The 21,350-nt window shown below is 43.2% G+C and overlaps 1 protein-coding gene across 1 annotated transcript in view; it reads right to left on the bottom strand.

Annotated features, from left to right (window-relative positions):
- LOC129050284 (E3 ubiquitin-protein ligase HERC2-like) overlaps positions 1-13,339 on the bottom strand; it is a 40,157-nt gene extending 26,818 nt beyond the window's left edge. The window contains exons 1-7 of the mRNA XM_063716422.1: positions 13,241-13,339; positions 12,524-12,626; positions 11,471-11,622; positions 9,397-9,521; positions 6,663-6,860; positions 4,931-5,040; positions 846-921 (exon numbers count right to left, since the gene is read on the bottom strand). The gene's annotated coding sequence lies outside the window, so the exon portion shown is untranslated. The remainder of the gene's footprint in view (positions 1-845; positions 922-4,930; positions 5,041-6,662; positions 6,861-9,396; positions 9,522-11,470; positions 11,623-12,523; positions 12,627-13,240) is intronic.
- Positions 13,340-21,350: the final 8,011 nt, after the last annotated feature.

Raw genomic sequence — 21,350 nt, 5'->3', positions numbered from 1 at the left:
ACAAGCAGCTGTGACTACAGACATACACCACCATCCCTAGCTAATGTTTTTTAAATTGTAGATAGAGACAGGGTCTCACTAAGTGCCAAGCCTGTTCTGGATAGAACACCTGGCCTCAAGTGATCCTCTTATCTCAGCCTCCCAAAGCGCTGGCATTGCAGTTGTGGGCCACCATGATCGATCGACCTGATATTATTTTGAAAGCTGCCTATTTTTAAATCTTACAAGCAAATTGACCAACCTATGGGATTACAATTGCCACACGGCTAAATAAGCTAACATATTGCTAGATTTACTTGTTAGAAAATTTAATAATTATACGTCATATGAAATATCATCTTCCCATGATACTCTTTGCTAGCACACCATGTCTGCTGCAGTGTGCTCAAATTTGGAATAATATTTCAAAAATGACACTAATCAATAAATGGCATTGGCAGACAAATGAAGAGTGGAAGACAGGAGTGGCATGGAGAAAACCTGGGGTGGATAAGAAGACAGGAATATGACCATGAAATTGGTCAGATGTGGATTTAGTTCCCTGATCTTGCTACCTTGTTCATCTTCACATTTCTTCTAAAAAACAGGAATACTATAGATAATAACCGAACTCTCTGTAATGCTTTCAAGAGATTACAGGTAGCATTCCTACTAAAAGTCCTAGTAGAGAAGATGTTCAATTTATGAATGTTTTATCTGTTTCAGGAAGCAGATTTTGGGCAAACCAGTTTGAAAACTTGTACCTCACTGGTCTGGCTTACACATGAAACAATTTTTGTGGTTAACGGACAAAGTGCTTCAAACTCACTACTGTATTACATTTTTTAAATCTCAAAAATACTCACCTTCACCAAAATCTTTTAATAAGATGTGGCACAAGATTCAGTTAGTCCATTCTCCAGGTGACCAGCTTCATAAGCACTACAAATAAGTGAAAACAACACCATTTACAGAGGAATGAAAAAAATAAACCCGTTACCTTATATGCCAAAGTCTGAATCATCAGCCGCCATGGATATACACTTTTGACTTCTTTTAGCAATTAAAAAAATCAACATGACCACAGTAAGGGGTTGAACAGAAACTTCAGGGGGAAAAGGAAGCAGATTTAAAAATGCTCCAACAGACCAGGCACAGTGGCTCACATCTGTAATCCTAGCACTTTGGGAGGCTGAGGCGGGTGGATCACCTGAGGTTGGGAGTTCAAGACCAGCCTGACCAACATGGAGAAACCCCGTCACTACTAAAAATACAAAGTTAACTGGGAATGATGGCACATGCCTGTAATCCCAGCTACTTGGGAGACTGAGGCAGGAGAATTGCTTGAACCCGGAGGGAGGAGGTTGCAGTGAGCCGAGATCACACCATTGCACTCCAGCCTGGGCAACGAGAGAGACTCCATCTCAAAAAAACAAAAAACAACAACAACAAAAAAAAACTCCAACAGACCTGTGAACACCACAATAAAGACTGGCCAGAGATTTCCAACATATAGACTATATAGACCAGATACACAATGCTTTCTGTGACTGAAGTAGAGAAAGAGAAGGGATATGTACCCAGAGACCCACAGGTTCAATGTTATTGCACTCCACCCTGTACTTAAAATCCAACTTCCTGGCCAGGCATGGTGGCTCATGCCTGTAATCTCAGCACTTTGGGAGGCCAAGAGGGGGCAGATCATCTGAGGTCAGGAGTTTGAATCCAGCTTGGCCAACCATGGCCAACATGGTGAAACCTCGTTTCTACTAAAAATACAAAAACTAGCTAAGTGCAGTGGCACACGCCTGTAATCCCAGCTACTCGGGAGGCTGAGGCAGAATTGTTTGAACCCAGGAAGCGGAGGTTGCGTTGAGCCAAGATTGCGCCACTGTGCTCCAGCCTGGAAGACAGAGCAAGTCTCAAAAAAAAAAAAAAAAAAAAAAAAAAAGAAAAATAATCCATCTTCCTACAATTGTATTCACAGCTATTAGATTTGACACAGACCTGTATACTTGGTGAACTGTACATTAAACAGTTCTGAAATACTGAATGGCATTCCAACTTAAAATGACTTCAGATTAATCCAAATTAAAGCAACATTAAAACTCAAAACAAATACTCAACATCAGGAGTCTAATCAAGGGCCAAACATTTGATTCACCCACTACTAATACTTGTACTTGTATGAATTAGTTCAACCCAAGCAAATGTCTTTTCCTACAAGAATGATAATATTCCTCATCATAACTGTAAAACAACATTTAGTGGTCACAAAAAGTCAATACAATAAAGGCCCTTCTGTCCGGGCATGGTGGCTCACGACTGTAATCCCAGCATGTTGGGAGGGTGAGGCGGGTGGATCACCTGAGGTCGGGAGTTCGAGACCAGCCTGACTACCATGGAGAAACCCCATCTTTACTAAAAATACAAAAAATTACCCGGGCATGGTGGCACATCCCTGTAATCCCAGCTACTCGGGAGGCTGGGGTAGGAGAATCGCTTGAACCTGGGAGGCGGAGGTTGTGGTGAGCCAAGATCGCGCCATTGCATCCAGCCTGGGCAACAAGAGCAAAACTCCATTTCAAATAAATCAATAAATAAAAAATAAAGGCCATTCTTGCTGTAGAGCTCCTAATGTTTGGGACTAAAACAAAATAAAATACAGCTGTGAATTTCTCAATGCTCATTTTATCATATTAATAAATCATAAGACTGCAATTCTCCTCATGTTCAGTATATATCAGAAGTCTAACCACGTGAAGTAAAATGAATGGGCAAATGTTAGGTATCCAATTCAACAAAACGAGACTCCTAGACAAATCCACAAAATACATTTCCGTATTTTTTTTTAAATACCAATCATTTTATTTAGATAACAAATTAGTTCACTGTTTAACAGTTACCCAAAAACTGTGGAACAAAATAATTACAATGCTCCCCAAACTACAGTCAGAGAATAATGCAGGAAATATTCTCATTTCTATTCTGATCAATTTTATAAATTAAAATAAAAATTAACAGCACACACACACACACACACCCACACCCATGCACACACACAAGAATCATACCATATGAATAAAAATCAAACTGTTCTGTTTAGAATGAAAAAGACCAAAGAACTTCTTAGAGGATGTGACTAAGATGCCAGTGACTTACTGTGTATATATAGTCTAGTGTGGATATACATTCAGCCAGAGTACCCTTAAAGCACTACCAGAACAGATCATCTCTCATTCTGTTACTGATTAACCCACCTGCAGACAGGGTGGTGGTGTGCCTGGTAAACTAAAATGGAACTGAATCATGGCTTTAGCCTTATGACAAAATATACCTCAGGGTAACCAGGACTTCAACAATGAAGTAGACCAGGTCAGATGGCAAGACAGACTCCCAAACAGACAAGAAGGCACTTTTCTCCAGAGTTTGGTGCTAGCCATAACCAATAATTCTGATTTTCTCTTGCTCTGATCCCAAATTTAATGGCAATCCCCTCTCCCCCAAAGTAAAAATTCAACAGTGACAAAGAGTTATTAAGCATAATTAATACTTAAAAGAGATTAGGAGTCTGAGAGATGGTGAGGATAAATATCAGGGAATTTTTTTTTTTTTTTGAGAGAGAGTCTGGCTCTGTCACCTAGGCTGGAGTGCAGCGGCGTGACCTCGGCTCACTACAACCTCTGCCTCCCAGGTTCCAGCAATTCTCCTGTCTCAGCCTCCCAAGTAGCTGAGATTACAGGCAGACACCACGACACCTAGCTATATATATATTTTTTGTATTATTAGTAGAGATGGGGTTCACCATGTTGGCCAGGCTGGTCTCCAACTCCTGACCTCAAGTGATCTGCCTGACTCGGCCTCCCAAAGTGTTGGGATTTACAGGTGTGAACCACCGCGCCCAGCCAATATCAGGAATTTTTTGGTAAATGGTGGTAAAACAACTGGACATCAACATGGGGGAGAACAAAACTCCGTCTCAAAAATTCAAAATGGAACAAACATCTATATGTGAAATCAGAACCAAAAAGCTCCTAAAAGAAAACACAGGAAGAACATCTTTGTGTCCATGGGGTACACAGAGATTTCATTAACTGATCGATTGATCGAGACAGGGTCTTGCTCTGTCACCCAGGGTGGAGTGCAATAGCGCACTCATAGCTCACTGCAGCCTTGACCTCCAGGGTTCAAGACATCCTACCACTTCAGCCTTCTGAGTAGCTGGGACCAGACACACAACACCACACCCGTTTCCTGGAGTTTTTTGGCATTCTTTTTTGTTGTGTAGAGACAACGTCTCCTTTATTGCCCAGGCTTGTCTCAAACTCCTGAGCTTAAGCAATCCTACCGCCTCAGGTTCCCTGAGTCCTGGGATGATAGGCTTGAGCCATCACACTAGATTTCTTGAATAAAACACAAAAAGTATGAATCACACAAAAAAATTGATACCCCGTCTCTACCAAAAAAATACAAAAAATTCTCTGGGGAGCCTGGGAGGCAGAGATTACAGTGAGCCAAAATTATGCCACCGCACTCCAGCCTGGGTGACAGAATCAGACCCTGTCTCAAAAAAAAAAAAAAAAAGGGCTACGACAACATGGCAATAGGATAGAATAGACTAGTGATGTTTGAGAGAGTAGTTTAGCAGAAAACAGGTAAGAGGATTTGAACCCAGAAAAGAAATTATAACAAACACAAACTTAATCTTAAAAGCATTGAAACATTTTTTTCACTTGGAAAGGACACCTGAAACCAGTTTATACACATACATGGTCACACAACTGCAAAACAGCCTTTCCTGTAGGAAATCTCAGATCATGTATGCCTGCTGACACACACACTAATTTCTATATGTATGTACATCAATGTTATAACTACTACTCAAAATGTCATTTTTAAAATTCCTCATTTCCTGAGTTTATTTCTTTTAGAACTTACAAAAATAACATACCTTTTTAGAAAGGCCAAGGTCCCCCTTCTTGGGCATAAATCCAGGGTCTAAATCTTTGGATTCAAGAAGTTTCTTAGTTGGTTTTCTTTGACATTTACTTTCATAAAGTCCTGAAATGCATGTATCTTTACATTAAATGATTTAGAAACTGGGCACAAGTTAATTTTTTAAAAATCTGTATACCACACAAAATGAATGTCAATGTTTTTGATGTTTTCTCCATCATCTTATGGGAAGAGGCAGGAAGGTAATTTGATTATAAAATATTAGTAAACAAAACAAGTAAATAGTTCTCAATGCAAGCACAAACTAATGTGAGGGATGTGTGTGTTGACTTTAAATCACAAAATAACTAAGGGAGAAATCAAAGGGACAGAACTATCTTTATAACAACTGATTTTTGGGAGGACAAAATAAGGAGAAAAGGAGTGAAACAGAGCTTGAATAATGGTCATAAATGGACCAAACTTACACTTTCTGCTCTGCCCCTAAGTAAATAAAATTCAATAGGTAAAAGATAATTCATAGGATGACTCAAGAATTATATAAAAGAGCTGACTTAATAAATCGAGTTTGGCACATAATAGGTACTGAAACAACAACTATCTTTACTATTCTTTCAAAAATCTTTTTTATTATACCCAACTAGTTTAAGCACAATTGGAATCATTTCTTTAAGGAACAACATCAAAAGCTCCTGTTGATAATGTAAAAAAGTTACATCCAAAATTTAAAGGGGTACAGAAAAGAGGATTCTTCCCATTCCTTGACTGCCTATAATATTCAATAGTTACAAGGTGAATTAGAGACAATGTGTTTAGATTCAACTCTCCCCATGTGATATATAAAGAATGATCAAGTGAGAAGTAACTGGTAATTAACTTCGAATGAACTGGTAATTACTATGTGGTCAGGTATACAACATCATACATTAATACATTATGATCTCCATTTTATAGATGAGGAAACAAGTTCAGAGACTAAACAACTTCCCAAGTAACACAAGGACTGGTGGAGCCAGCACTTGAAGCACAGTGCTTATTCCACTAATGTGCGGTGCCCCTCTTGAAGCCCTGTTATCCTGGTTGTAATTTACACAGTGGCTGATCAACAATCATGAAGAGCAACACTGGAGCAAGGAGCATAGTTATCAAAAATATGTCTTCTTGATAGCGTGCCACAATTCATAGTTAGTAACTATATCTAATTAGCCATCATTGTAAGTATTTCCCAGGACAAAAGGGAGTAGTTTATTGTATATAGATACTATGTTGGCTTTACATCAAAACATACTAAAATCTCCTGCTTCCTCTAATCATACCTGCTCAAATACTGAGACCCCAACCCCACCTTACCTGGCATTTTAACCAGCAATTCCTCAGACTCAAGGGCAGGCCGTGGAGAGACTTCCGGAGCCACAGGTACAGACAAGGTCAGCTGCGGCAACTCAGCATGTCCACCTCCAAGTTCTGACTGAGCCAAGGGGCCTTCCAAAAACGGAACTTCCTTTTTTTTTTTGAGATGGAGTCTCGCTCTGTCACCCAGGCTGGAGTGCAGTCGCAGGATCTCGGCTCACTGCAACCTCTGTCTCCTAGGTTCATGCCATTCTCCTGCCTCAGCCTCCCGGGTAGTTGGGACTACAGGCACCCGCCAACACGCCCGGCTAATTTTTTGTATTTTTAGTAGAGACGGGGTTTCACCATGTTAGCCAGGATGGTCTCAATCTCCTCACCTCGTGATCCACCTGCCTCAGCCTCCCAAAGTGCTGGGATTACCAGCTTGAGCCACCATGCTTGGCCAACGGAACCTCCCTTTCAAGAACCGGAGGCTCTTCCTTGGTTGAAATCAAAGAATTCTCGTCCACCTGCTTGTTCTGAGCACTAGATCGACCTCAGGCTAGAAGGCTTTCCTCTTCACAGCGGGAACTTACCTAAGAACAAAAAATAAAAATAGAGTCCACAGGCCAAAACTGTTGCAATTTAAGTGTCAAAAAGAATAACGCCCTTTAAAAGGAATGAAATTCTGACAAAGGCTACAAAAAGTGGATGAACCTTGAAGACATTATGTATGCTAAGGGAAATTACTTAGACACAAAGAACAAATATCATATGATTTCAAGTATATGAGGTATCCAGAATAAGAAAATTCTTAAGATAGAACATAGAATGGCAATTGCCAGGGGCTGAGCAGAAAAGGGAGTTATTGGTTAATGGGTATTGACTTTTAGTTTGGAAAGATGAAAAAAATTATTGAGATGGATGGTGGAGATGGTTGCACAACAATGTAACTGTGCTTCATGCCACTGAACTGTACACTTAAAAATGGATAAAACAGGCCCAGCGCTGTGGCTCACGCCTATAATCCGAGCACTATGGGAGGCCAAGGCGGGCGGATCACGAGGTCAGGAGATGGAGACTATCCTGGCTAACATGGTGAGACCCCATCTCTACTAAAAATGCAAAAAATTAGCCAGGCATGGTGGTGGGCACCTGTAGTCCCAGCTACTTGGGAGGCTGAGGCAGGAGAACAGTGTGAACCCAGGAGACGGAGCTTGCAGTGAGCCGAGATCATGCCACTGCACTGCAGCCTGGGCAACAGAGCGAGACTCTCTCTCCAAAAAAAAAAAAAAAGGGATAAAATAATAAAATGTTATATATATATATTTATATATATATATAGCATATATATAACATATATATACAAATATATATAACTATATATAACATATATAAATATATATAACATATCTATATATATAACATATATAACATGCAAATATATATAACATATACATATAACATATATAAATATATATAACATATACATATAACATATATAAATATATATAACATATACATATAACATATATACATAACATATAAATATATATATTTTAACCAAAATTAAATAAAGAAAACAATGAAGTTGACTGAGATACACTGAAGCTATAATATTGATAAGTCCACAACAGTAATTCAAAGGCAGGGGAAAAGACTGCTCTAATGTCTCCAATTAAAACAACTACTAATGAACTCCTTAATGTTACAATTGGTAATTAATGGGAAAGAAAGAAGCACTTATTCTGCCTTTCAAGTATTTCAGGACAATAATAGAGTCCAGTTAATGAAAGAGACTATCACTTAATAAAAATAGAGAAAATAATAAAACCTGAAAGTCTGCATTTTGTAACCTCTAATAAAATTATTAATATAGGTAAAGATCTTCAACTGGCATTTTCAAGAAACCATCAGGGAAGCTGGGCGTGGTGGCTCACACCTGTAACCCCAACACTCTGGGAGGCTGAGGAAGAAAGATCACTGGAGCCCAGGAATTCCAGACCAGCCAGGGCAACACAGTGGGACATTGCCACTACAAAAAACTTGTTGTTAAAAATTAGCCAGGTGTGGTAGTGTGCACCTGCGGTCCCAACTACTCAGGAGGCTGAGATGGAAGGATTGCTTAAACCCAGGAGGTCAAGGCTGCAGTGAACCGTGTTCATGTATCTCTGCACTCCAGCTTGGGCAAGACCCTGTCTCCATTTTAAAAAAAGAAAAAACAAACTGTCAGGGAATGGCTGATGGGAATAAAATATTCCTTTTTTTAACCCTCCATATGCAATATGTTACACATTATCATCTCTGGTATAGTCTAGCTAAAAATGTTCAACTTCAATCTATCAAACTGATAGGTTCTATCTTCCACTTCACAGAGAACAGGAGATAGAGAAAATCTAAGTGACACCTATGGGGAAGCAATTACACAAATATAGAGAAGTAGATAACTTTACATGTCACTCTCTTAAAGACATGATCTTGATCAGGAAAAAGAGATTGCTCTGAATTCAAAGGGATTTGAGAACCATAACAACCAGTTACAATGAGTAGTCCTAGACTGAGACCTGGTATGAATAATCCAAAGGTAAAGGTTAGGGGATAACTGGTGAAATCTGAAAGGCAGTTGATGTCAGATAAACAGATCTTATATAAGATGTAAGTCTGTTAAATTGATTATAAAGGAAAATGTTCCATTTTTTAACTACATATTAACCTATGTAGGCGTAGAATGTCAAAATGTCTCTACTTTAAACACTTCATTTTAAAACAACTGAATTAAAAAATAAGACAAATAAGATGTATTTATTTTTGAAATTAGGGTCAGATTATATATATTTCACTTTATATCCCATATTTTTACTTAAGATTAAATCATAACAATATTCCTAAGTCATTAAATACTCTTTGAAAGCAAAGAGGGAAAAATATATACATAAAGAAATATAATATGTAGACTCATTTATATATTTCCTGAATAACCACTAAATCCTAAGTACTGTGCTAGAAGCTGAGAATAAAAAACAAGATCCCAGTTAAGGAAATTACTGTTTCATGAAGCTGAAGTATGACACTGAAGATAAAATTGCAGTTTCCTAAGGACCAGTGAAAGTTTGCCGAAATTTTGCAACACACCTTGTGCACCTGCTCCTGTACCTTCTTTTGTTTTTTCTTAGGAGTAAATATTGGATCATATTCTTCTGTATATTCCAAAAGCCACTTGCTTGGCTTCCTAAGGCGTTTCTTCTCTGACCGCACAGCTAAAAGATGATAAACAAGTTCAATATTAATCCAAAAGTTTCAGGAAAACCCACTGTTTTTATGAGACCATCTGGTACTCCCAAAAGTAACCAGATAGGAAACCACATAGTAAAATAGACTATGGCTTAAGATGCAAGAGGCACAAAATGGCTTATGTTTTCTCATATGCAAAAGGAACTGGGGGAGACAAAAGGACTTGTGTTACCTTATATACACATACAACAGAATATATGTGGCTCATCCAATATTAAGGAAAAGGTTAAATTTAAAGCCAGGTCTTATAGTCACTGACGCCTGTACATATAAAGCTAATATATACCTAACAAAAATATAGCATCTAGATCAGGTAAACGGGTAAAATACATCTTGAGTTACAGGTTAAGTATGCCTTATCTGAAATGCTTGGGATCAGAAGTGATTCAGAATTTTTCATATTTTGGAATATTTGCATCTGCATAATAAGTTATCTTGGGGATGGGACCCAAGTTGAAACAGCAAACTCATTTACGTATTATATACATCTTTTATACACATAGCCTGAAGGTAATTTTACAAAACATTTATTTTCTACATTACACAAAGTTTGTGTACAGTGAACCGTAAGAAAGCAAAAGTGTCATTATCTCAGCCACCCACGTGGAATATCTGTGGTTGTTTGGCATTACCATCATTCCTGCCTCTGAATTTATATGCTACTGATAGGCAAACATTTCCTTACACTTATTGACACATAAGTACTTAACAGTAAAAATATGACATACCCTTAACACAGTGAGAAAGTAGTGTGTTCAGGGTAGCTACGCAGCACAGTACCATCACTAGAATACTTGTACCGGCTGATAAAAAAACAGTAATAACAACGTCGGGCTTTGCGTCTCCATCTATGATGCTGTGTTTTGATTGTAAGGTTACTGTAAACTGTTTTATTTGATAAGGTAAGCAGAGGCCAGACCCAGTGGCTAACGCCTGTCCCCAGTACTTTGGGAGGCCGAGGCAGGCAGATCACAAGGTCGGGAGATCGAGACCGTCCTGGATAACACGGTGAAACCCCATCTCTACTAAAAACACAAAAAATTAGCCAGGCATGGTGGCAGGCGCCTGTAGTCCCAGCTACTCCGGAGGCTGAGGCAGGAGAATGGTGTGAACCCGGGAGGCGGAGCTTGCAGTGAGCCGAGACCATGCCACTGCACTCCAGCCTGGGCGACAGAGCAAGACTGTGTCTCAAAAAAAAAAAAAAAAAGACTTTCTAATCATATTGTAAATGTGTAACAAGGGCCAAGTACTGTGTATTAAACTTAATAAATCAAAACAACAGGCCCTCTAAGACATAAATGGTGCTTCACTGTATGTTTATCCTCCTAACCCATCACAGGAACTCAATTCAGCATTAAACTGGTTTTAGATCAAGACACTAGAACTCATGTTTAGCAGTTATTAAATTACAATTATTAAGAAAAAAACTTCATTAGGTAAAGTCCTTTACTCCAAAAAGTTTCTCTAAATACATAAACACTAATATAAAAACAATCATTAAAACAACTTTGCCTGAATCTCAGGATTTCAGAAATATGAAAGTACTCATCTCTCACCTCTCCCATCCACTTAAAATGACAAAAACAGACCATTATAGCTAAATCAAAGGAAATGTTTAAAGAGAAACAAACCCAAAGAGTAACTACACCAATTCTTGACCCAATTCTCTGTGCTCTGTCTTATGTAACATTACACTATGAATAACAATCCCATCATCCACGACAGCTTTTTTTTTTGAAACAGTTTTGCTCTCATTGCCCAGGCTGGAGTGCAATGGCATGATCTTGACTCACTGCAACCTCCGCCTCCTGGGTTCAAGCGATTCTCCTGCCTCAGCCTCCCGAGTAGCTGGGATTACAGGCATACACCACCACCCCTGGCTAATTTTGTATTTTTAGTAGAGATGGGGTCTCACCATGTTGGTCAGGCTGGTCTCCAACTCCTGACCTCAGGGGATCCACCCACCTCGGCCTCCCAAACTGCTGGGATTACAGGCGTGAGCCACTGCGCCCGGCCACACAACACAGTTCTAAACACTGGACTCTCATATCTACCAACACTCAATACCTGTTTAAAAAGAAAAAGAAAAATTAGGAAGGGGCAATAACATTTCAGTTTAAGTATCCATGATCAACTACTGCTTAACAGCCTACACGACTTTCGATGAACAGTCAAGGCAGATTACTTAATACTTAAAATGGTTAACCTTAGGGAGTAGTAAAATACACAGACACACACAAGATATTTCAAACACTTCTTTTTGCTGCTGATAAGGAGTTCCAAAAGTAGTTTTTCCAAGCCATTTCCAAATAAAAGTAGATTGGGTGTAAAGAATTGTCTATCGAAATATTACTGTTAGTATTTATTTAATAATGTCCTGACAAGCTTGCAATTACCACGTTAAATAAAAAAATTAGGATCTAAGGCCAACACTCTTTCCTCATATTCTTGATGTGAAAATCTGAGCACTGCTCTCAATAAGGAGTTACAAATACAAAACAAACAGCTCAACTGAACTAACTCTTCTCTCTCCAGAAACACAAACACAAGACCTCATAAAATGAGTGAGTTCCTAGCGGCCATAATTACTGCAACTTACTTCTCCAATTTTCCCCTCCACAGTTAACTCAACAGCTCAAAAACTATCAGTAACAAACAGCAGTCACCATGATATGGTTAGGAGTGTGGCAGATTTCTTAACCAGTAATAATAGGAAAAAAATTTTGCCTATTAATAGATCTCAAGTTTCGTGCACTTGCAAGAAACTAATTAAAAGGCAGCCGTGCACAATCTACAAAAACAGCCATAAAAACTGTTACATTTTAAGTTACAGGAAACAAACCTGCTCCTCTAATTCAGCAAGATACAACTGATCTCCCTTTACATACCCTAAAAAAAAAAAGCCTTACACAAGAAATTTAAACATGGAAGCAGAAACACACCAAGAAAAAGACATGTCAAACCTCACCTGTATGTCTGTTTTCGACCATTTGGAGTCAAGGCGAGCCTGGGCAGCCAAACAGAAAGATTCAGAGGGCATCTTTTTTCCAGCTTCCTCCCAGGTCTCAGGCCTGCAAGTAAACGTACATGTTGAAGACCTAACGCTTTTTAATAGTTTACAAAGACACTCCCGAACGGTTTAATGCAGAAAAGGAAAAAGAGAGCGAGAGAACAGAAAGGGGGGAGAGAAGAGCTGGGGAGGTGAGTGAAGGGGGGAGAGGGAAAGAGGGAAGAGATGGAGGGAGAGGGAGGTGGGGAAGGGAAAGCCTCCTTCCAAGGTAGGCAGGGTGTGCCGAGTTTCTGCACCACGCTGACCAGACCTTGAGACTGGACGGTCACAGGAAGCCAAGTCACAATGTCATCCCCCTGCCCTCAAATCGAAAAGGTACACACACACGACAGGGAGCCCATCGTTTTAACGACAAATGACAGCAGCATGAATCTGCCGCTTTACCCCACAGCAGGGCGCGTGCGTGAAACAAATCACTCAAAAGGATCGCCTGCAGAAAAACCCACAGCCGCCACCACTTGAGAGATGGAGAGAGGCCGGAGGCTGCGCCGCGGGCGGTCGGCGCAGGCCGCGGTGCGGCCGCCGCGCCCACGCCCGCCTCCGTGCTCCGCCGCCCGCCAGCCCCGCGCCCGCACCGCCCCCGCCACCGGCCGCCCAGGTGCCCCAGGCCAGGACCTGAAGCGCAGGGCCCGGCCGCCTCGCCCTGCGGGCGTCCGGACGCAGCCTCCCAGGAGCCGCTTGCTCAGCCGGCGCCTGCGATCCCGGCGCCTCTCGCGGCCCGAGGGGCGGGCCGACGCGGGACTGCCGCCCCCCTGCGTAAGGCCAATCGCAACGAGGCTGCTCCGCGGGCGCAGCCAATGGGGAAGAGGAGCCCTTCGCTGCTCCTCCCGACTCTCCCGCTTCCAGCAATCCCGCTTATCTTCCTACTTGGAGCGCCCTGGCCGCGGCCAAGGCCAACAGCGGGAGCCGGAAGGCGGGATTTCCGCCGCACGCACGCACGCCCTCACTCCCACGGAGACTGCTTGGCCCGGAGCGCTCTTAATCACGCGGCTGCGGGTGGTCGCGCTCACACAAACTGGAGCTATCCAGGGCGCGGGTCGAGTGGCGAGACCAGCTCCCCTGGGTATGAGAACAGATCTTTGTCTGGTTGGCTGACTCGGGCCTAAGAGCTTCCTTCCTCTGTGTTGAACTGAATGCAGCAGAAGTCTTGAGCAGATTACATGGAGCAGCTGTAGAAGCACGGTGCGGGGAATCAAAGAAGGAAACAGATCTCCAGCGACCACAAAATAAAATTGAAGAAATATAAAACAGTATAGGCCGGGCATAGTGGCTCACGTATGTAATTCTCAGCGCTTTGGGAGGCCGAAGCGGAAGGATCCCTCGAAGCCAGGAGTTGGAGGATCCCATGTTGCCAGACTAGGCAACATAGCAAGACTCCATCTCTAAAAAATAAAAATAAAAAAATTTAACAATTAGCCAGGTGTGGTGGCACACACCTGTGATCCCAGCTGCTCGGGAGGCTGAGACAGGAGAATCGCCTGAGCCTGGGAGATCAATGCTACAGTGAACTGAGATCGTGCCACTGCACTCCAGCCCAGGCGACAGAGTAAGATCCTGCCTCTAAGAAAGAAAACTACCGGCCGGGAGTGGTGGCTCACGCCTGTAATCCCAGCACTTTGGGAGGCCGGAGCAGGTGGATCATTTGAGGTCAGGAGTTCAAAACCAGCCTGGCCAACATGGTGAGACCCCTCCTCTACTGAAAATACAAAGATTAGCGAGGTGTGGTGGGCGCGCGCCTGTAATCCCAGCTACTTGGGAGGCTGAGGCAGGAGAATCGCTTGAACCCGGGAGGCAGAGGTTGCAGTGAGCCGAGATTGCACCACTGCACTCCAGCCTGGGGGACAGAGGCTGCGCCACTGCAGCCTTGACTTACCGTGTTCAGGTGGTTCTCCACCTCAGCCTTGCCAGTAGCTGGGACTGCAGGCATATGCAACCACGCCTGGCTAATTTTTGTATTTTTTGTAGACAGGGTTTTGCCATGTTGCCCAGGCTGGTCTCGAACTCCTGGGCTCAAGTGATCCGCCCGCTTCAGTCTCCCAAAATGCTGGGATTACGGGTGTGAGTCACTGAACTCGGCTAATAGTAATGAACTTTGAACAGAAGGAAAGATGTTATTATTTTCTTGGTTATGTTTTATCTATATTTTCTAATTTTTCTAAACATGTAAAGATAAAATTCTAAAAACTCAGTAAAACCTCAGAACAAAAAAGTTAGAGTATAAATATTTATTTTAGTTAACTTGTACAAATTTGGTTTCTGGAAAAAGAATGGAATAGATTTTCTGAGAAAAAAAATCCACCACTTTGGCCGGGCGTGGTGGTTTACGCCTGTAATCCCAGCACTTTGGGAGTCCAAGGCGGTGGATCACCTGAGGTCAGGAGTTCAAGACCAGCCTGACCAACATGAAGAAACCCGTGTCTCTACTAAAAATACAAAAATTAGCCAGACCTGATGGCACGCACCTGTAATCCCAGCTACTCAGGAGGCTGAGGCTGGAGAATCCCTTGAACCCAGGAGGCAGAGGTTGCAGTGAGCTGAGATCGCACCATAACACTCCAGCCTGGGTGACAAAAGCAAAACTCTATCTCAAAAAAAGAAAGAAAGAAAAGCAGACTGGCTGAAAGGATTAAAGAACAAAATATGATCCACCAATGTGCTATCTACAAGATAAACATTTTAAATACAGAAACAGATTGAAAGTAAAAGGATACAAAGATACAATTAAAATAGTAACCAAAAAAGAGCTGAAGGGGCTGTACTAATATCAAATGTAATACACTTTAAATTAAAGCAGGGCTGGGCATGGTAGCTCACGCCTATAATCCCAGCACTTTGGAAGGTGGAGGCAGAGAGATACTTGAGCCCAGAAGTTCGAGATCAGCCTGAGCAACATGGCATAATCCCATCTCTACAAAAAATACAAAAATTAGGCGGGCATGGTGGTACCCACCTGTGGTCCCAGCTATTTGGGAGGCTGAGGTGGGAGGATCATGTGAGCCAGAGAAATTGAGGCTGCAGTGAGCTAAGATCGGGCCCCTGCACTACACCCTGGGCAACAGAGCGAGACCCCGTCTGAAAATAAAAAAAATAAAAAACGGGGTTGAGAGACAAAAAAGGACATCCTTTTTTTTATTATTATTATTTTTTGAGATGGAGTTTCACTCTTGTTGCCCAGGCTGGAGTGCAATCGTGTGATCTTGGCTCACTGCAACCTCCGCCTCCCGGGTTCAAGTGATTCTCGTGCCTCACGCTCCCAAGTAGCTGGCATTACATGTGCCTGCCATCACGCCCAGCTAATTTTTATATTTTGGTATAGACGGGGTTTCACCATGTTGGCCAGGCTGGTCTCGAACTCCTGACCTCAGGTGATCCGCCTGCCTTGGCCTCCCAAAGTGCTGGGATTACAGACGTGAGCCACCACGCCAGCCAAAACCTTCATTTTAAAAAAGGCCGGGTCAGGCACCATGGCTCATGTCTGTAATCCCAGCACTTTGAGAGGCCAACGCAGGCGGATCACCTTATGTCAGGAGTTCGAGACCAGACTGGCCAACATGGTGAAACCCCGTCTCTACCAAAAATATAAAAATTAGCTGGATGTGGTGGCATGCACCTGTAATCACAGCTACTCAGGAGGCTGAGGCAGGAGAATTGCTTGAATCTGGGAGGCGGAGGTTGCAGTGAGCCGAGACTGTGCTACCACACTGCAGCCTGGGTGACAAGAGTGAGACACCATCTCAAAAAATAAATAAAGGCTGGGTGCCAGATGTGGTGCATAGGCCTAGTTTGTTCACTCCTGTACTTAAGATATAAAACTCTAAAGAACAGTGGGAGGAGGGAGCTTCCCTCTAGAGGCACAGGAGCAGGCAAGTTGGTCCCTGAGCAGTGACTTTATAATAACATGTTACACTGTGTTTTTTTGTTTTTGTTTTGTTTTTTGTTTGAGACGGAGTTTCGCTCTTGTTGCCCAGGCTGGAGCACAATGGCATGATCTCGGCTCACAACAACCTCCACCTCCCAGATTCAAGCGATTCTCCTGCCTCAGCCTCCCAAGTAGCTGGGATTTCAGTCATGCAACACCACGCCTGGCTAATTTTGTACTTTTAGTAGGGACGGGGTTTCTCCATGTTGGTCAGGCTGCTCCCGAACTCCTGACCTCAAGTGATCTGCCCGCCTCGGCCTCCCAAAGTGCTGGGATTAGAGGCGTGAGCCACCACACCCGGCCTATTTTTTTTTCTTTTTTAGACAGAGTCTGACTCCGTCACTCAGGCTGGAGTGCAGTAGCGCAATCTTGGTTCACGGTAACTTCTGCCTCCTGGGTTCAAGCGATTCTCCTGCCTCAGCCTCCCAAGTATCTGGGATTACAGGCATGCACCACCACATCTGACTAATTTTTGTATTTTTAGTAGAGATAGGGTTTCACCATGTTGGCCAGGCTGGTCTCAAACTCCTGACCTCAAGTAATCTGCCCACCTCAGCCTCCCAAAGTGCTGGGATTATAGGCCTGACCCACCGGGCCTGGCCCTGTGTGTTGTTTTATGTACATTTCTATATGTGTTATATTTCACAATAAACTAAATATTAAAACAAAGAATAACTGATAGCTATGCACAAAGGTATTTAAATTTCACCCTCACAAATAATTATTTTTTTTTTAAACAGGGTCTCACTCTGTTCCCCAGGCTGGAGTGCAGTGGCACCACCTTGGTTCACTGCAGCCTTGACCTCCCAGGCCCAAGTCGTCCTTCTACCTCAGCCTCCCGAGTAGCTGGGACTACAGGTGCACTCCATCACACCCGCCTAATTTTTGTGTTTTTGGTAAAGATGGGGTTTCACCATGTGGGCCAGGCTGGTCTTGAACTTCTGGGATCAAGGAATCCACCAACCTTGGCTTTCCAAAGTGCTGGTATTACAGGTGTGAGCCACTGTACCCGGCCAAGAATTGTTTCTTCTCCTTACCTAGGTAGAGACCTCTGCAGAAATGCTGGGAGATCTTTGGAGAGGGGAGATTTTTCAAATAAAAAATTTAATACTTGGCTGGGTGTGGTGGCTCACCCGTGTAATCCCACCACTTTGGGAGGCCAAGGCGGATGGATCACGAAGTCAGGCGATCGAGACCATCCTGGCTAACACGGTGAAACCACATCTCTACTAAAAAAAATATAAAAAGTTAGCCAGGCATCGTGGCAGGCGCCTGTAGTCCCACCTACTCGGGAGGCTGAGGTAGGAGAATGGGGTGAACCTGGGAGGCAGAGCTTGCAGTGAGCCGACATCAGGCCACTGCACTCCAGCCTGGGCGACACACCAAGACTCCGTCTCAAAAAAAAAAAAAAATTTAATACTTTGGGATGCCAAGGCGGGTGGATCACGAGGTTAAGAGTTCAAGAACTGCCTGGCCAATGTGGTGAAACCGTCTCTACTAAAAATACAAAAATTAGCCGGGCTTGGTGGCAGGTGCCTGTAATCCCAGCTATTCAGGAGGCTGAGGCAGGAGTATCGCTTGAACCTGGGTGGCAGAGGTTGCAGTGAGCTGAGATAGTACCACTGCACTCCAGCCTGGACAATAAGAGTCAGACTCTCTAAAAAAAAAAAAATTGATCTAGTTCTAAACCTTATTTTGAATCCACCCATATTGCTCTGAAATACATTCATCTTTTCTGTGGCTAAAACCTTAAACCCTAGCCAGTAACTCGTATTGCACTTAAGGAAATCCAATCTTGCTGTGGCCCCTGAACAGGCTGCTGCTTGCCCATCATGGTGCCTCTAGTTTGTGTAAAATGCATATGTTATTTTACAATAAATCATACAAGGCTTTTTTAGTTCTAAAAGGCTATTATTCACTAGTTGCTGTGTGAATCAGTATTTCTGGGTGCATTAGAAATTATTAGAGTTGATGCCCAAGACTCATCTCCACCAGCACAGGGGAGGCATCTGCTTGTTTTATGGTCTGTGACTCTGGGCCTCCTTCTGCTGGGCTCAGTCTTGAGGTGGGTCTGACTCAGCTCAGAGCTGTGCACCCCAGCCGTCCTCCCCAACTTACATGAGTGCTCTTTAGGATGGAGCTGAACAGCGGCTTCTCAAAACCACTTGGCCCCATCACAGGCCCTGAGAACTGATTGGGTCACTCTGGTGGGCTCCCCAGCCCTAGCCAAGAAGGGTTTCTCTAGGGAGCCTGGCCCCCACTCATGAGACCTGGAGCCCCAAAGATCCTGACCAGGGGCCTGCCTCCTCCAGAGAGGGGCCACTCACCCCCACCAAGCTCCCTTCACAGAGACCCATCCAACAGAGCTGAGGAAAATCATGCCTCATAAATGAATAAATACATAAATAAGGATGCCAGGGGCCTATGGATTTTGTAATTCCTAAAAGAGGGCAGAGTGGCTGGCTCACAGCAAGCGCAGTAGGAGATACTGCTCACTGGCCAGGCTGTGCTCTGTCTCTTTGCAGGGAGCCCTAGGGGACAAGAAAAGCCAGAGGAGACCAGCTTGCCTAGAAGGTACCTCTCTACCCCTTCTCTGGAGTTTCTGGGACATGAAGCCCACCCGAGGGACACGTGCCTCCTTGGGAGTTGTACCAGGCCTCCTTCCTGATCTGGCCATCCAGTGGTTTTCAGTGCCAGAAATAGAAGAATAAAATAGGCCCTTTATTGGATGTTCTTCAGGAACATGCACACTTCTTTGGATATTTCCATCGGTTTATCTCTAGTTAAAGTTAAATGCTGTGTTATACCGAGTATTGGTGAAGATGTAGAGCTACAAGAACTGTCAAGCTGGCAGTAGCATAAAGTTGTATAAGCACATTGGAAACCTCTTTGGCAGCTTCTACTAAAGCTATATCTATGCTTACCTTCAGAAATTCCATCCTAAGCATGTACACAAGAGAAATGAGTGTGTATGTCCACAAAAGGACATATAAAAATGCTCATTGCCATTTTTATTCATAAGAGCCCCAAATGAAAACAACCTAAATGTCCATCAACAGGAGAGTGAATAAGTGGTGATAGTCACATCATGGAATACTACACAGCCAAAAAAGAAAAATGAAGTGGTAGGAACGTTCAACGACATGGGTGAATAGAGGGAGCCAGGTATGAGAGACAGTGCACTGTACCAGCCCACTTAGATGAAGCGCAGGAAGGCAGAACTGACGATGATTGAAGTCAGAAGAGTAGTTTCCTTTGTGGGAAAGTTAGATCAGGAAGGAGCTCTCTGGGGTACTAGAAATCTGCCGTATCTTGGCTGGGTGCAATGGCTCATGCCTGTAATCCCAGCACTTTGGGAGGCCTAGGCGAGAGGGTCACTTGAGCCCAGGAGTTAGAGACCAGCTTGGGCAACATAGCGAGATCCCATCTCTACAAAAAATTAAAAATTAGCATGGCATGCTGGTGTGCGCCTGTAGTCTCAGCTACTCAGGAGGCTGAGGCAGGAGGATTGCTTGAGCTCAAGAGTTTGAGGCTGCAATGAGCTATGATTGTGCCACTGCACCGCAGCCTGTCACTTCAGTGACTAAGCCAGACCAGTCACAAAAAAAAAAAAAAAAATAAAAAGAAAGGAAAGGAAAGGAAGAAAGAAAGGAAAAGAAAAGAAACAGCTGAGTGCACTGTTTCACATCTGTAATCCCAGCACTTTGGGAGGCCAAGGCAGCTGGATCACTTGAGGCTGGGAGTTTGAGACCAGCCTGGACAACATGGCAAAACCAAAAACACAAAAATTAGCCAGGCATGTTGGTACATGCATGTAATCCCAGCTACTCAGGAGGCTGAGGCATGAAAAATCCCTTGAACTCGGCAGGCGGAGGTTGCAGTGAGCCAAGATCGCATCACTGCACTCCAGCCTCTGTGACAGAGTAAGCCTCTGTCTCAAAAAGGAAAAAAAAAAAAAAGAAATCTGCTATATCTTCACCTAGGTGAGGCTATCACATACATTGATATATATTGGAATATGTGTGTGTGTGTGTCTCAGTGTATATACCAAAATGCACATTAACAAAGATTCTGGCTGGGCGCTGTGGCTCATGCCTCTAATCCAAGCTCCTTGAGAGGCTGAGATGGGTGGACCACTAGGTCAGGAGTTCGAGAATAGCCTGGCCAATATGATGAAAGACCTCTCTGCTAAAAACACAAAAATTAGCCAGGCATGGTGGTGCGCTCCTGAAATCCCAGCTACTCAGGAGGCTGAGGCATAGGAATCACTTGAACCAGGCAGGCTGGGGTGGCAGTGAGCCAAGATCGGGCCACTGCACTCCAGCCTGGGTGACAGAGTAAGACTCTATCTCAAAAAAAATATATATATATATATTCCATTAGTAAACGTAGAATTACTGAACTATAAAAATCAGCATTTTGGCTGGACGCCATGGCTCACACCTATAATCCTAGGATGACACTTTGGGAGGCTGAGGAGGGCAGATCTCAAGGTCAGGAGATCGAGGCCATCTTGGCCAACATGGTGAAACCCTGTCTCCACTCAAAATACTAAAATTAGCTGGGTGGGGTGGTGCGTGCCTTTAATCCCAGCTACTCGGGAGGCTGAGACAGGAGAATCAATTGAACCCGGGAGGCAGAGGTTGCAGTGAGCCAAGATCGTGCCACTGCACTCCAGCCTGCCAACAGAGTGAGACTCCATCTCAAAAAAAAAAAAAAATCACCATTTTGTGGTATTTAATTAATTTATTGAGGCAAAGTTGGCAATGGATGAAAATACCGTATTAGATGAGAGGATGATGGGGG

Source organism: Pongo abelii, chromosome 16 (assembly GCF_028885655.2).
Source record: "Pongo abelii isolate AG06213 chromosome 16, NHGRI_mPonAbe1-v2.0_pri, whole genome shotgun sequence".
NCBI lineage: Eukaryota > Metazoa > Chordata > Mammalia > Primates > Hominidae > Pongo > Pongo abelii.
The sequence above is the reverse complement of the archived record's forward strand: the minus strand, read 5'-3'. Positions and strand labels throughout refer to the sequence as shown.